The 16,630-nt window shown below is 48.2% G+C and overlaps 1 long non-coding RNA gene across 1 annotated transcript; it reads left to right on the top strand.

Annotated features, from left to right (window-relative positions):
- The first annotated feature begins 8,441 nt into the window (after positions 1 to 8,441).
- On the top strand, positions 8,442 to 16,630 carry LOC104853548. Its single transcript, XR_777815.1, has 3 exons — positions 8,442 to 8,487; positions 12,722 to 12,798; positions 16,372 to 16,630. It is a non-coding gene; the product is annotated as an uncharacterized LOC104853548 (long non-coding RNA).

Below are 16,630 nucleotides of genomic sequence, written 5' to 3' on the forward strand. Positions count from 1 at the left end.
TACATGTGTGTGCACGCGCGCACACACACACACACACACACACACACACACACACACACATGCAGTGAAGAGGATACAGTGGTTGTCACCAAGCTGATAGCATTCCCACCTCAACCCCACAGGCATATATACATGTGTGTGCACGCGCACACACACACACACACACACACACACACACACATGCAGTGAAGAGGATCCAGTGGTTCGGTCACAAAGCAGAACCCTCGTTTCTAGGAGCCCATCTCCTGGACTCACCAGAGAGTGTTCCTAAGTGGCTTCTGAAGGTCAACTATAAATTGACTTAACCAAAGCACACAGCCCACAAGACAAGCCACTGGGATGTGCAAACAGACACCTCCATAGATGTGGCCATAATCTTGGGTATGCCAGGCAGTGAAGCCCTACGTGGGAAAATGAGAGCTCCCAGGAAGGACAGCAGGAAAACAACATCTATTTGGTAGTGGGGCAGGCAGTGGTGGCGAAGAACCTATGGCATGTGTGCTACAGTCGGTCATTTGTCACCATTGAAAGCCCTGAAAGGTTCGCCATGACTCGTCTAGGCCAACTGGGGCCTCTGTGTTCTCCAGTTCCCTCCCGAGAGCTCACCCAGTTGCCTTCAAACTTTCCCCATTTCCCAGGTCAGGGCACTCCTCAGCCTGATCCCCATCACATCCCCTGGACTCGCTTAGCCAGGGAACTGTTGCTGATTTAGAACCATTTGAATTCATTTCTTCATATCTACATCTGATTGCTTCATACCGACATCCATCTTATCAAAGAGGCTGCTTTGCGGGGTGGAGCTGCTGACTGTGTTCTCTGGCTTCCTCCCTTCCCCTTCCGTCTCTGGGGGTCTCTCTCCCCTCCCCCTCAACCCCCAAACCTGAGCGGATCTTTGCTCCTCTCTAAAGTTAATGGCTGTAAGAAGATTTCATTTTATTCTATCTCCAACAGCCCCAACAATTTAAATTTGCCTTTGACAAATTCGGAGCCCTGGAATCATCATTTAGGAAACAAAGCTTCACCAGGAGCTTTAAGAAGGGTTTTTTTCCTCTCAGTTTTAGCAAGCTCGTAAAAATCAATAATACCGTGCTCCCATCTGTAGACCACCTGACATCTCATGAATGGGCAATGGAGCCTGCTTCTGGCTGCTGAGCTTCCTGCAAGGGGCACTGGCCAGCCTGGCTTGAGAGCCCAGCTCTCACCTTTCTTTTCTGCCCATTTATGAGCTTCTGTCACTCCAGGGAGCACTCCTGGGGACCTCTCTGTGCATCAGGATGGATCTTTACTGCTGAAGTTTAGAGTGGGCAAATTGAAGGCAGGAAAATGGGGAGGTGAGGAGGGGAGATATTATCTAAGCCTAGAGATGATCAAACCCTTTGTCCCTCAAAGGATTCGTTAAACAGGACAAGCCAAGGGTGGAGATTTGGAAGGTATTATTCCGGGGCAATTAGCTACACACTCCAGGGTTCAGGAAGCTGTCAATTGGTCCTGGCTGATGCCAAAGGGTTTGGGACCCAAGCCCCTGCCTGATGCTCAGCAGCCCCCGACTCCCTCAGTGAGCTGAAGCAGAGGCAAAAACAAGACAGCTGCAGCGGGCCACAGACAGGCCTCTGCCTCACGGGTACCCTGAGGATGCAGCCTATCCTGTGAACCCGGGCCTCTTGAGACAACTCAGTGCAGTAAGTGAGCCCTCCCAGCAGCACAGAAGCAAATGTGACTCCCAGACAATGGGGCCGGAATTCGGCAGCCGCAGTCTCACTGAGGCAAATGCACAGGACACAGAGAACAAGGGGTGGGGGTAGAGGGTGCCCCCCACACCCTGAGGCCTTTTCAAAGCCACAGATTGAACCATATTGTCACTCCCAGGCCAAGTTTAACTTCTAAAGAAATCTTTTCAAGATGTTCAAAGCAGCCGGTGCCGTGGAGCTTGAAGCGCTACCATCTGCTGCAGCAGGCAGGCCTGTAATCCTGGCCAGCCGAGGCCCCACTGCAGGGTTGCCTGCTGTGCCCAATGGAGAATGCACATTGGGCAGCAAGTGACAAAGGGCTACTGGGGCACTCTGACTCCTGAGTAGCAGGGCACCGGGCTCCGCAGGAGCTGTCCCGAGCTGGGGATGCCGCACATCTGCGCCAACGACACGGCTCATCTGGGCCTGAGCCAGGGCTGTGATCGGGTCCACTCAGCCACCGGGAGCAGGAAGAGTGGCTCAGGTCCTCCATGAGGCTGGAATTCCTTGACTGAAGAATTCCAGTAACAAATAAATAGGAAGATAACTGATTCTCAACGGCCCCCCACCTTTTTTCTTTTACAATTTTTTTTCCTGTTTCAGAAAATGTCATGGATTGGCATGAAATTAAATAGCTGCTCATTTTAATCTGAAGACTGACACGCTTCATTAGCCATGTCTCACTCACCATCTCACCCATATATCCAGCACCGAGGAAATTCAAGGCAGGTCAGGGGATCTGATGTTCCAGGGCCCAAAGCACAGTGGAGATCAGAGCCCAGAGACTGAGGAGGAGCAGGTGCTGCCACCTGCTTGGTAGACAGAGAAGGGGCCTGGATGAGCTCAGAGCTGCAGGAGTTGGAGAGGACCTAAAGGACCATAGTGAGATAGGAGAAAGCAAATGTCAGCTGAGGGATGCAGTGACGTACCTGGGGACTCAGATGTGCTCCTGTGCCCTCTGCCACCCCCTGATACTCTTAGACCCAGTCTGGCTTCAGCAGGACAGACAGCATGTCACCCTGGGGCCAGTCTGCCCCAGGCATAGGGTCAGGGAGAGGAAGCATGGAGTCACACGCTCTGACGGGTGGCTCAACTCTAAAAGGGTTGTTGTCATGAGCCCTGAGTAAGGGCTGCCCACTTCGGTAGCCCCTGACCCCATCTTTCTAGTGAAACTGGGGGTCATGTAGGAGCTGGGCCCTGAAGCTGCATGCAAGAGTTGGAAATGCACACCCAGGAGCTGCTTGCTAGATAGCAGGAGCCTGGGCAAATTACCTTGCCTCAGTTTTTCCAACTGTGAAGCGGCCATGGGTGAGGATAAAAGTACACACTCAGGGTTGTGGCCAAGGTCAATACTTGGGAAGTATTTAGTCTGTTCTCCAGGACATAGGCGGTGCTAGAGAAGGGGCAGCTGTGATCCTTGCTGTTGCTCCTTTGCTTATTAAAGAAGTAGAAAAGTGACTGGTAACACCTTGGGTGGTGGTCAAAACAGAAAGCAGCTGCTCTAGCCTCAGAACAAAGCTGGCTCTCCAGAACCACAAGCTGCATGGCCTGTGGGCTCCAAAGCTTGCTTAGCAGCTTTCCTCTGCCCCTACCCTACAGGCCCGTGCGCCCCTCTCTTGGGTGGCTTGCAGATGTGAGACCAGCTGGGAGGCTGGGAGCTAGATTTCCCATGCAGATCCTGGTAGAAGCTCTATAGGGAGAAAACTGCCCCTCCACTCTGCACAGCCGCCGCCACCAGGTCTGGGCTGGCAGAGGGCACATTTGGAATGGAGGCTAATGGGCTGCTAGGGCACTCAAGCTTTTCCTGGGCCTGATGACAGCACAGCTGACTTTGGCCACAGAGACAGCTGACTCTGGCCACAGAGGGCAGCAAGAGAGTTGTAAGAAGACAGAGCAAGTGATGAGTTTGGTCTTGAGTTTTGAGTCTCTCTTTTTTAATGGTTTTGGTGCCACACTGGAGTCTGAAAATGACAGCTAAGATTCCTGAAAATCTTCAGCTACCACATCAGCCAGATGCCCGAGCTGTCTCACCATCTAGAAGGACAATGATGTAGTTTCCCAAGGAATTCCAAGTTCTTTTCATTGGTCCCTTTCCTCCGTGGCCCCTCCCACCCCACTGGCCATCCTTATCCTGCTTATCCTGGTTAGTAAATCTGGAGCTCAAAGAGCCGGGCACAGTAGTGCACACCTGTAATCCCAGCACTCGAGAGGCTGAGGCAGAAGGATTGCTACAAGTTCAAAGCCACCCTGCTTCATAGTAAGTTCAAGAGCATCCCAAACTACACAATGAGACTGTCTCAAAAAACAAAAACAAATAACAAACAAAAAACAGTGGTTTAAGCAGCAGGGCTCCCTTGAGGTTGTATCCATGAATAGGGCTATGGTGAGTGTGTGTGTGTGTGTGTGTGTGTGTGTGTGTGTGTGTGTGTGACTTCTGGGAGGATTTTAACTTACAATGAGAAGTGGAGGAGACATCTCTGGGCTAAGGATAAGGACAAACGATCAGGGCTAAGGATGCTGGGTTCCAATCCCAGGTCTACCACTTATGGATTGTGTGAAATCTCTGGCTTCAGTTTCTTTTTCTCTAAAATGGGATAATGGATAATGATGATACTTCTCTCCCAAAGTGACTATACATTCAGCAAGCTGATCTGCATGAAGGCCCTAGGACAGTGCCTGGAACTCACACAGCTGAGCTATCGTTTTCCTATCACTGAAGGAAGGGGTGGTCCCACAGAATAAATAAATATGACTGTCAAATACTCCCCTAAACACTGGAAAAGATTGAAAAATGCCTTTATAATGATTTGAGTATAAAATATAACTCTTTCTTATACACAAGCACAATTTGTTTAAGGTTTCAGCATGAATGAGTCTCCCAGGAATGCAGGCATGTGCTTGTAGAAGACACCGCTCACTTAGCTCCTCAGGTTTTCTGGGCTGCACCTGCCTCCCAGGCCCTCAGCTTCCTGTTCCACCTAACTCTGCAGGGCTTCCCAGCTTTTGGACTTGTGCCAAAAGCCATGAACCCACACAGCCCTCCTGTTTCTTTGAAAAGCCACATCCTAGGGGCTGCAGTCTGACTTCCCTATCTGCCACTAAGGCGCCATGTGACACAGTGAAGAAATGCGGGTGAGTTACTTCCCCAGGGAATGAGCTTCAGACCAAGGGAATCTGGATTCCCTGGTGGACTCATCTGAAGTTTGTTTTCTCCATGGCCTGGCCAGAGAAATCCTAGGTGATGCTCACCTAGCAGCCGAGGTGTCTTGAGCAGTGGCCCCAGCCACACATTGTCTGTGTGACTTCACCCTCACTGCCACACTTACCTTTTCTTTCACTCTTGCTGCCCTGGAACTGCACCTCCTTGGGGAAGCATCATCTACCTATCCTGGCCTCATACTATACTCTAGGCTCAAGCCTGCCTACAGGGAGAGTATAATTTCCAAGAGCAGTTTACCATTTCAGAAGAAAAAAAAATCACATAATCCAGGTCATCATGTTTAGGGTATTTAAGTCACCAAAACAGCAGGTCCCCATCCCTCTGCATCTGTAGCCATAGGATTCATTTGAGTGTAGTTGTGCCTGTGTATTTACTTATTGAACTGCTTTATTATAAATGACTTCCCGTTTAGTCCACTTACATAACAGGTAGTGCACTGCATTGATTTTTTATTATATATAAAGGCAGGTTATGTTGTCGATGAATGTAATACCATGATAATGAAGATGCTGTTACAAAATTTTAGTCATGCAAAGGGGAACCCGTGGTTGACAATGCTAAAAAACCTATGGTGGAGCAGATAGTCCCAAACTATCCATGGGCCACCGGACAGCTGTGTCATGGTGGACCAGACATTGTTCTCCATGGGCACGGGTTTCCTTCTCCACGAATCAAAGAGGTTGAAGGAGAGGATCCCTGGGGTCTTTCACTACTGCACCACCCTGAAGTTTAATTTTCATGGATGTTATCTGTTTTCATTGTTTTGGGTTTCTGCTAAGGTTATCAGAACTTGCCCAAGACTGGCAGTCAGTGAGTGGCAACCCACCTAAGTAAGTTAGACTCCATTCCTAAATCATACTTGTAGCATAGGAGCCAGAGGCTGTCGTCTGGACCCCCCGGGCTGCCTGGATGAGAGCATACATCTCCTTGTGCCCTGTGAGTCAGCGTACTTGTACAACTAAAGAGACAGTACCGTCCTAGGTCTCTATGTGTCTCCTAACCCTCGTCCTACTTTCTGTGTCCAGATTCCAGGGAAACAGCTGCCTGTGAACCTTGTCCCATCCCTGTCTGTGTCCCTCCAGGTAACGCTCTTGATCCCAGTCCCAGGCCTAACTTTCACATAAGAGAAGAGTTGAGGACTCTGGCCCAGGCAGGAGCCAGAAGTCCTTCCTTGGAGGGCAGGAGGCATGCAAGGCAGGCTGCTAACTTCTCTTGTGTTAGAGTGGGGAGTTCTTTTACTCCCTTGGACATGGGAAGTTGGGGTGACTAAGTTGCATCTTGTGGGATGGTGTCATAGAGAAAGGAATGAAGTTGTCCACAAATGGTACTGCATGGGTGAAACTTAAGAACATGATACTGAGTTGACTATTTATATGGCATGTGCAGAACTGACAAGTCTGTAGAGATTAGAGGTTGCTGGGGCTGGAAGTGGAGAGGAGACCGATCTGGTACAGGTTTCGTTTTTTGTTTTTTGGCAGGGGGAGTAGTAATAAAAATATTCTGGAACAGGATAGTGGTGATGGTTGCACAATATTGGAAATATACCAAAACACACTGAATTGTGCACTTGAAAATGGTGAGTTTTATCTGATGTGAATTTTATCTCAAAAAATGGCAAAAAAGAAACAAAAACAAGTTTTGTTCTATGTTTCCTACCATCCTCTCATTCTGCACATCCCACCAGTGTGTCCAACTCAACACTCAGGGAAACATCTGTGTTAATGGCACTTCCTTTCTCCCAGGTCTTAGGAAGAGAGTTGTGGGTCTCAGGATGCCTTTTCCTTACACTCTCTTACAAGCCCCCTTCTTCCCTTGCACTTCCTTCTCCAAGGTTTGGCTCCAAGCACGTCCTTCTTCTGCTTAGCACCTTCAATATCTCCTCACTGCTCAGCAGTATTTTCTCCCACTCAACTTCAGCAGGGCATTCTGCTCAGTCTCCGGACCCCTTCCTGCTCTGGAGCCAGTTCTGTCCAACAAGGTGGGAAGGGATAACAGAGTAACAGTGACAGGAGCTGTAGGAGGGTGACTCATTTCACCTTAAACATTAAGATAATGAGTTAAGGCAGAGCTGAAGTAAGTACTTGGCTTCCAGAAGGGAAAATTCCTTACAGAGTCTGAGAAAATACTGGCTCCCCACAAAGAGACTCAGCTGGGAAGAGAATTGGGGAGCTTTTTGAAGATGCCATTGTGACTCTACCCACAAAGACCCCCTGAGGGGAAGTTAAGTGGAAGCACCTGCAGACTCCAGCTGTCCCCACACAGTCATGGGCGCTGGTAGAAAGGAAGCAAGCACAGGCTGCCTCCAGGAGTTGCTGCCCCGTTTGGACACCAGTGGGGAAAGGGAAAGGCTCAAACAAGAGACTTCAAAGCACACAATGTCGGTTTGGGCTTCTGCATGTCAGGTGTGATACTCACTGTTCAAGTCCCTGATAATCACTCCATTTTCACAATCGCTCTGTGGGAGATGAACTGTGGTTGCTCTCCTCACTCTATAAATAAAGCAATGAAGCTTGGAAAGTTGTGGCATCATTCTGAAGGTTACACATGTCTGACAGAGGTCTCCAGACTCTGAGTATAATCTTATCCTGGGGTTAAGAACACAGAAGTCAAACCCCTGATCTCCTCTTACAGCCTGACAAGGGCAAACTAAACATGGCCACGTGCAGGGAAAGCCCAGACAGTAGGAATTCTCCAGTACAAGGGCCGGGTGAGTCTTCTCTCCTAGGCCTGTGAGGGAAGACCCAAGCAGTGCCAGGGTATCTGAGTTGATCAATGACTCATGCCAACTTCATGCAAACTGGAGTGAGGTTTTGAATGCTGTACCACAGGGTTCTTCCTCAGGCCTCAAGGGTCTTACATTTTTATCAGTGACGTGGATAAATAGAAGAGAAGTAGATACAATAAAAAACAAACAACCTGATGAATAAATGGACCAAAGACTCAGTCATTTCTTCAAAGAAGATATACAGAGGGCTAACAAGCTTTGGGATGGATGCTCAGCATCACTAATCATTAGAGAAATGCAAATCACAACCACAGTGAGAGATCACCTCATGCTCCTTAGGACAGCTATCTTAACAAGCAAAAAGTAAGCGAACAAACAAAACACCCCAGAAAAACAGATATTAGTAAGGATGCGGAGAAATTGGAACTCTTGGGCTTCATTAGTGGGAGTGAAAAATGGAGTAGCCATTTTGGAAACAGCAGAAAGATCCCTGAAAAATTAAAAATTGAAATACTACATGATACAGCAATTTCATTTCTAGGTACACAACAAAAAAGCAAAACAAGTGAAACAGGGTCTCAAAAAGATACTTGCACACTCATGTTCACAGCAGTATTATCCACCATAGTCAAAAGGTGACAGCAATCCAAGTATCAATAGATGAATAAATGGATAAGTAAAATGTGAAAGAGACATCCAATGGAATGCTATTAAGCCTAAGACAGAAGGAAATTCTGACACAGGCGATGACATGGAAGAATTCTGAGAACTCCAAATGAAATAAACCAGTTGCAGAAGGATAAACGCTGCATGAGGTACCTAAAATGGTCAAACTCACGGAGATAGGAAGTAGGATGGTGGCTGCCAGTGGACAAGAGGAGAGGAGAGGGAATGGAAAGTTATTGTTTAATAGGTACAAAGTTTTAGTTAACATGAAAAGAGTTCTGCAGACCAGCTGTACAATGTGAAGGTGACTAACACTATTGAACTGTACACTTACACACAGTTAAGATAGTACATTTTATGTTTTAGATGTTGTCCCACACTTTAAATACATGAACAAATATATAACATATGTATGACAAATTTCTTGGCAGGTAAAAATCAAGGTTGAAAAAGATATTGACTGTTGGAGTTGTAGAGAGAGCAAAAGGGTGTATTTTGTAAAGGATACATTTCCATATGCATGATCATCCTAGTGCCCAAAGGGTAGGGAGATATATAAAGAAGATCTGGGGCTGGGGCGAGCAGCAACCTCCACATGAATCAGACAACACATCCTCTCACCTGGCATGCAGAGAGAGCAGGCGAGCTATCTGGTCAGGCCTTCTGAGGATTTGGACTCCCAGGCTGAGGCGACCAGAGACAAAGGGGGAAAATAGCGGTAAGCACAGGAAAAGGAGGGAGGAGGTGCTTAACTTACAAGGCTGCCGTTTGGAACAAGTCACACCAGGTGTCACACCAGGTTTCACATCAGGGGTGGACCCAGGCAGGAGGGCACCGTGTGGCTCAAAAACAGGAAAAACTTTCTCACCCATACCCTTTCCATCCCCCTTTCTTCATCACAGTGACCAAACCTACCTCCTTGCCCCTCTTCAACTTTGCTATGAAGTTTAAGCAGTAACTTGAATCAGACAGGGCTGGGGCAGTCACCCCATCCAGGATCCCTCTTTTCTGCCCAGTAGATTCTGCAAAGTTCCAGAAATGCCTGGGAGGGTTGTTACTAAGGGAAGAAAATGATGATGTAGAGAGTCAGGACAGAGAGGATAGTGCCCCGGCTTGCTGCAGAAAAGGTTAGCTAAGGGGGAGCCCCTTTTAGGGGACTGAAAAAGAAATGAAAATGAAAAGTCCATCCTATGCCCGTGTGAGTTCCCTGGCTGCTCCCCCAGTTCACCCGTCAGCTCATCTCCAACAAAATGTTTCAGCTTGGTTTCACTGAGGGTGTGTGTGTGTCTGTGGGGAGGGATCTCCATGGCTGCTGTTGGGGGACCTAGTGGTTGTTCCTGAACCCTAAGTAAGTCTTGGGATGAAATAGCAGTTACAAATGGAGCTATAAAGCCTGATTAGTTTAACTGGGCTTTTTGAATAGAAAAAAATTAATTAGTAACATTCTTAAATTGGCACTGTCAGTGCTATGTTCCCATGGCACTTGGGCATAGAATTTAGGAGACTTGGGAGGCTCCAGGGCCTTCCTGAATCTCTGAAGTCTTCAGAATTGGGGAGCTTTTCAGCAGGTTTAAATAGTGAGGATTTTACAGGCAATTGGGGATTTGGTAGAAGCTTAGAAATGGCTAACAAGTTTCCAGAATTATGCTTGATCTAATATGAGAAATTACTAAGAATCTAATGGCTGAGGCTTTGCCCTGATAAAGCCCAATTTGCAATGAGGATCAGTCAGACAATGGAGCCTGCAGGGTCACCAGCTTGGATATGAGGATCTCAGGCTTAAAGCCCTGTCTCTTGTGGCTTCCAAGGTAGACCCTACTTTCCTGAACACACGATGCCCCGTTAACCATTCCTCAAAACCATGACGGCAAACACAGCAGATGGCATCACTCATCCTGGAGGCCCAGAGAGCCTCCAGCAGCTCTGGCGGCTCTGGGCCCGGTGTCAGGAGCCCTGCCCGCTGTGGGGGAGGCTGGGCGTTTCTCCACTGGTGCCCTTGGGAGAAGTAGGGGTGGCTGAGCCTTCTGGGAAGACTGCTCGTTCCTGGGAGGCTTCGGGAAATGTAGGTGGCAGAGTAGTCAAGTCTGCTATAAGGGGGAACTGGTTCCAGTGCCGATTCTGAGCTTCCTAGGCCTATGGAAGGGAACCCTCCGGGAACACGGCCGGGAAGCTGGTTTTCTGACAAGCTTCCAGAGGATTCGCGCACACTCCAGTTTGAGACCATCATCCACATGACAGCCCTACTGCAGGGGTCAAAGGGCCAGGGATGAATCAATTTTATTGACTTTTAGAGCTGAAGGAGTCATGGGCCGCCAGCTCAGCTCACCAGGCCCAGCAGCAGCGCATTGAATATTCACTTCCTCCTTCAGCGCTCATTTCCCCCATTCACCTGGCTGCATCTCAGGACTTGCAGTGAACAAACAGGCCAGACAAAATCCCTGTCCTCAGGACACCGCAGTTACAGATGACGACAATGCCTTAGATGCAAATAACACTCGGTTAGCATATCTTGTCACATCACAGTCACATCATGTGCTTCCGAGCCTTTGGTCGGATACAATATTATACCCATTTTACAGGTAAGAGAAAGGGCTTGTGCAAAGTCCAGAAGCTCACAGCGGGAGAACAGAGTATTAAAGGCGGCACCTTCTGTCCCCCAGGCTACCCAGTGGAGACCCACCAGGCCTCATCTGTGCAGAGCTGAATTCTCAAGCCGTGTACTTTTGGACCCCAGGGACACTTGGCAGTGTCTGGTGACAGTTTCAGTGATCACAACTGGGGGTGCTACTGGCATCTAGTGGGTAGAAGCTGAGGATGCAGCTAAACAGCCTACAAAATGCACAGCAAAGAAGTATCCACCCAAAATGTCAATAGTGCTGTGCCTGTGAATAGAGGAAAAGAGAGGGCAGGGCTGACTGTCCGTTATGGGACTGCCAGTGTCCGGTATTTAACACCCACCAAAATCTGGATATGTTTTACAAGCTCTGTGAGAGATAAATATACTCTTCGTTTTAAGGAAGGAAAAACTGGGAGTAACAGGTTACTGATGCCGCAAGTCCCCATAAGTAGAAACAGCTTGTACTAGAGTTTGACAAACATTTGCCCCACTCTGAGCAGCTCACTGTTTTGCTCCTGAGCCACCTGGCCATCTCACAGCTAGGAGAGCAGGATCAGGATGAACCGGAAGTGGCCCATGCTGGGTTTGGTGGGAAGAAGCTTGGAGAAGCAAGGCACACCTCTCAGCACACTTTGGGGTGCCCCATTTTTGTTGCTGTCGATGAGGCCCTTGCCCAGTGCCAGGCAGTCTAACCTCCTGGATACGACTGTACCTTGTTTTCCACTAAGAAAACAACCTTGGAGCTCTCTGTGCCTTTTGCTGGAGCTGATCCTCAGACACCTGTCCTCAGACTGGCATTAGATTAAAAGTTTTAACTAAAAGCACTTTTCTTCAAGCTGGAGCTGCTCTCTAGGTGTCTGGTGTGGCAGCCATAGTGGCTCCCCAGCAGCGACCTCAGTCCCTGCCCTGGGAGCACAAAGAGCCTCCAAACAACCCAGCCCAACTGGCCCAGTTCCAGAACTTCCTAGGCCACAGCCCCTTCCCTGCAGGCTGGGTCTGGGGAAGGGCCTCACTATTTTTGCAGGGGTGGGCTGGGGTAGACAGTGAGGAGGTCAGAGATTTCTTCCTTCCAATTCAGCAATAATGGATTCCCACAGGAGTTACTCCCAGGGACTGGTTGGTAGCTCTTGCTTGTTGGTGTCACTTCAGAGGCATCCTTTGTGCGCAGACTTTATTGATACCTGCTGCGGGCTATGAGGTGGGCCCAGCCCCCAAGGCCTATGAGGGTGGGGGTGGGGGTGGGAAGTAGTGTGGCCAATTCCCTGAAAATGTGGATCTGCCAAGGCTGTTCTTCCTCTCCACACATAGCTGGTGAAGTGAGGGATGGAGAAGAGAGCTCGTTTAACATAGGCTTCGTGGGAATCTGACGTCTTTCCTGACTTCTCCCCAAAGACGTAGCTCCTTCTCCTTGTCATATGGAAGGCCTTTCCTTTCCCACTCTTGTTGCCCCTACTCGGGCTCTGAGTGAAGAAGTGGGTACAGTGATCTACTCCTTGGAGTGAGCCTTCCCAAAGCGGTGTGGCCCAGGAGTGGAATCAGGACAGGGTTTGCACAATGGCCTCAGCGTGGCACACAGGCCAGAAAAGTCAATGAGAACAATGTGGAGGGGAAAATGCGAAGGCATTTCCCTGTTTGAATTTCTTTTTTTTTGATACCGGGGATTGAAGTCGGGTTCCTGTGCTTGCAAGGCAGACAGTTGGACCACTGAGCTAAATCCCTGGCCTCTCTGTTTGAATTTCTTCTTTTTGTAATTCTTCATTGGCCAGGATTTGGACAAAGATGCTGAACCACTGGGAAGTATGTGGAATACAGAGCCCATTGTGGGATTTGACTGCCTGGCAAAGTAAGTGGATCTGTTTGCTCTCTGCAGAGAGAGGAAGTAGGATTTTAGAGGCTGAGGCCTGCAGTCCCTGCCAAGTGGCCCCCAGTGCTCTGGCTGGGCAAGTGCCACACCAGTACCTCCACAGACCCTGCTGAAAAGCATGGCTCCTTGAGCTCTTACGCCTCACTTGTCTCACACAAACCTCACCCTGCGCATGCCCAAAAGGCTATTATGGGAACTGTGCTTCAGCCTAGCCAAGTGGTACATTGCAAAATCAGCCGGTGTGTGTTTTATTCCAGATATGGTTTTGTTTGTTTGTATATTTCAGGCCCTTGTGTGCACAGACATGCCCAGCATTGAACAGACATCCACTTTCCTCAGCTGACATGCTTTGAGGACTCCTTTAAATTCTGACAGGAAAATGAACAGTGTAGTTGGAACTCTGCTGGAGAAGGTGGAGAGTGTGTGTGTGTGTGTGTGTGTTTGATGTGTATGAATTTCAGGTGTGTGTGTTGCTGTGTATCCCCCGTTTCCACACACACTTCATGATGGAGATGGGAGGAGCGAATGGAAGACAATAACAGATCCAGAGCTGCACTCTCTGAGCTGTGAGGCCAGCGTCCTTTCCCTCACAAACCAGCTGCAGATTTCAATCAATTCAATCAATGGGCAATGCTTGCCAGCCATAAAAATAGCCCAGAGCTTACTGGTCATCGGCTCTAAGATGGATGACCAGTGACCCTAGAGGTCCCAAAGGTCAAAGATGACTATCACCTTCCAATGTAATGTGTGCTGGCCCTAAGCCCAGGGCCCACCTGGTGGGACAGGCGCTGCTGGCTCTGTGCAGCATCCACCAAGCCACCCAGTCTCAGCCCACAGCCTGGTCCTCATGAACCATGCAGTCCTTCTGTCCCTTCCCTTAGCCCTCACTGGGTGTTGCTGTCCTGCCAGGCAGAGAAGCTGCACATCTGTCTCCCCATCATTAACTCCGAGACATCCCATGGGGGCTGCAAGAGAACTGGCTGCTGTTTCTCTTATCACCCCTGTCCCCTCATTTGCTAAGCACTCACTTGCTTTCTCCAGCTCTGAGCACCATTTGGAATGGTGAGAAAGATGGTGCAGCCTGGCTCTCTGTGCTCCAGTGAGAGAGCCCTGAGGGACTTCTCTCTTCCCCTCCACAGCCATGGGCTCTTTCCATCCCTCCTAGTGCTAGAATTACCTCCTGTTTCTTCACCCACATGCACCTTCCTGCTGCAGAGTAGACACCAAGCAGGAGGTGCCATATCTAGGGGTTCACCAGCTCGTCCTTCAGTTTCTCCCTCTCCTTGTCTGATAAACACCAGGTCTACCCTCCTGACATCAGTGCACTGGTCTTGTGAATTTGGGGACAGCATGGGAGGACAGCACAACTGACATGTGCTCTGAGCCACATAGAGTTTTGGTGTCACCCAGGGCTACCTCCCTTGCTGAAGACAGTGCTGGCTGCTTGCTGGGGTTGCCCAGTCCCGAGAAGGCTCTGCCTCCCGGAAATCAACTTTCTTTCACAAATCCTTGCAGCTTGGCTATTTAATGGTCGATGTGTCACCCAAAGATGCAGTATTTCCCAAAAGTCAGGAAGCAAATAAATTATTACAGTTTAAAAATGAATCTATTTATTGATCTCCTTCTTTTACACTTTTAATGCTAATTGTTTTTCATGGCGCATGCTTTTGGGATTCATCAAACTGAATTTTTAACGAATTTCTAAACACAAAAATATAGCAGACTAACAGATACAGCCCAATCGTCCCACCATTTTCAAAGGCCTTCTGCGTGGAAGAGCCTCAGCACTATGACGGAATCATGTCTGTCCATGAGACCTGAGATGCTATCACTCAAGTGATAGATGAGTGTGTGGACATTACACATAGCTACATGATTTCAGCATCTATTGTATGCTCCTCTCTGTCTAGGGGACCTTCCAGGTGTATGCTCTGGTCCCAAGGCCCTTCCCTCTGCTCCTTCTCTTCCCTCAGAGACCTCTTGTTGACTCCCCATCTGTGTTTCAGGGTCTCAACCTCTCAACTTTCTCCTTGCTGTCTTCATTGCATATATCACAATCTGTGTTTACAGTTTGGTTTCTCCCTTCTTTACTTCATGATAGCAGAAGTCCCAAGGGCAGGTCCTTTCCCATTGGAATCAGTGCCTCCTTCACTGCCTGACATATGGCCCAAGATATTCACCGAGTTTAATTTTCAGTCAAATCTACCAGAATGAATACATTCAAATCAGTGTTTGTCTTTTTTTTCTCTCTCTCTCTCTTTTGGATTTTTGAGTCAGGGTCTTGCTATATGGTCCAGGCTGGCTTGGAACTCATAATCTTCCTTCCTCAGCTTCCCAAGTACTGGGATCACAGACATGCGCTACCACTCCTGGCTGCTTGCTGTAATATCTCCTTACTTCTCCAGGATATTCTTTCTCTGTTCCTCCCTCCTCTGTGTTCCCACTGCATCCCTCAGGCTTGGGTCACACATTTGGGAAATGAAAGCTGGAGACAAGGGCTAGAAGAGGAAAGAAAAAAGAAATGGGATCCATGGCACTGCAAGTCAGGGGTCCAGGGCATTATAGAGCCTGGGGTCCCAGGAAGGAAACTGAGCCCCGGCCTAGCAGCTGTGTGTACCGTGGGGTTCAGGATGAGTACAGTCACCTCACAGCTCCAAGTTCAGCAATCAGAAACAGAGGTTGCAAAAGCATTTGGTCGTGTGTGTGTGTGTGTGTGTGTGTGTGTGTACAATATGTATAATGGGCTTGATGAAAAACACTGCATTAGCTAGATAGATTTTTTAAGATGCATAAATGATGTGAGTGCCTAGGCTATATTAATTTATCCCTCTCTAGAAATGTCTGGAAAATAATAGGCATTCAATAAGTCATTGTGGAATAAATAAAGACTGAATTTTGAGGTCCTTGATTTTTATTGAGGTCAAAATGAGAATGAAGCATGTCTCTTCAGCTACCATAAAACTGGCCTTGAAGATATTGCCATTGATGGAGAGGTAAGAGCACTTTGGATTTGAATTCTAGCACTACCACTTACCTAGCTGTGTGACCTCAAGCCAGTTACTTAACTTGTCAGTGTATCTGTTTTCTAACCTAGAGAATGTAGCTTAACTCAGAATTATTGAGGGACTTAAATAAAATTATATACATCAAATGTCTAACATGGTTTCAAAGCACCTCTGGATCTTCAGAGAAGGATCTTCTGACTTGAGAGAGGCCTAGGAGTTGTTTATCATGGAGCTATTATGCATACTGTGCTGTCCATGATGAGGCTAAGGGATATGAGTATGGTACCATGTTCTAGTTTGCTCTGGAAAGTTCTAATACATTCCAGCATATTCTTCAATGAAATCATCAGGGAGAGGGGAGATAAGGCTGTGTAATCTACTATGTGACAATATATGGAGTGGCCCTGTCCCAGCATAGGTGCTCTTTGGTGACTGCTGGGCAAGTGGATAATTAAGTTTTCTGCCTTGATAGGGGTCCACATCACCTGAGAAGTGGACTCTAAAACTTTGGCTTCTGATTCCATTTTTTAAACTTTCAACTTTCTAGAGTATATTTTATGTGTGTCAGTGACTTTCAACTTGTAAAGAATGCCTCTGTGCAGAAGAGGAGGTGCCAGCAAAAGCAACTGGGAGAAGAGATCGGAAGGGAGACGTGGCAACCCATGGAGACAAGAAGAGGGGGCCTGGCTGGCTGCACTGCAGCTCCTCTGGAGTGATCGCAAGAATGAGGCCCAACTCTAAATCTGATTTCACCTTCCTAAAGATATCCATTGCTTACGTGGCAAAACCCACTTCCTCAGTTATAA

The sequence above is a fragment of the Fukomys damarensis genome, unplaced genomic scaffold (assembly GCF_012274545.1).
Source record: "Fukomys damarensis isolate Sample0158 unplaced genomic scaffold, DMR_v1.0_HiC HiC_scaffold_30, whole genome shotgun sequence".
NCBI lineage: Eukaryota > Metazoa > Chordata > Mammalia > Rodentia > Bathyergidae > Fukomys > Fukomys damarensis.